Here is a 345-nt window from a genome sequence, read left to right on the forward strand (position 1 = left end):
AACCCGCCGCCTTCCCTGCCCTGCTCCAGAGGTGACGGGCCGGCTGTGCTGACAGCGAGAGCCACAGCCGGGAGCTCACCCGCAGGGGAGTTTTCCATCTCTTTTTCTGAAGCAGCAGGTTTTTTGCTCCCTTTTGTGGAGTCCTTCAAGCCGGGCTGTTGGCTCCCAAACCGGAGTGAACTCTTCCCCTGCCTGCCCCGACAGAGGGGACCATTCACAGCCCAGCTCCCCTCGGCTGGAAACGGGGGAGGTTATTTGCTGGAGGAGGGGACAAACCAGCCTTTGAACTGGAGAGCCAGCAGCGCTGCCGATGTCCAGCGGCTGGCAAAGTACACGGGCAGGGAT

At 61.7% G+C, this 345-nt stretch overlaps 1 protein-coding gene across 1 annotated transcript in view; it reads right to left on the reverse strand.

Moving 5' to 3' along the window:
* B4GALNT4 (beta-1,4-N-acetyl-galactosaminyl transferase 4) overlaps nt 1-345 on the reverse strand; it is a gene marked incomplete at both ends in the record, with an annotated part of 15,623 nt that overhangs the window by 14,508 nt on the left and 770 nt on the right. The gene's annotated exons all lie outside the window — the stretch shown is intronic.

This window comes from Buceros rhinoceros, unplaced genomic scaffold (assembly GCF_000710305.1).
Source record: "Buceros rhinoceros silvestris isolate BGI_N320 unplaced genomic scaffold, ASM71030v1 scaffold27410, whole genome shotgun sequence".
Classification (NCBI taxonomy): domain Eukaryota; kingdom Metazoa; phylum Chordata; class Aves; order Bucerotiformes; family Bucerotidae; genus Buceros; species Buceros rhinoceros.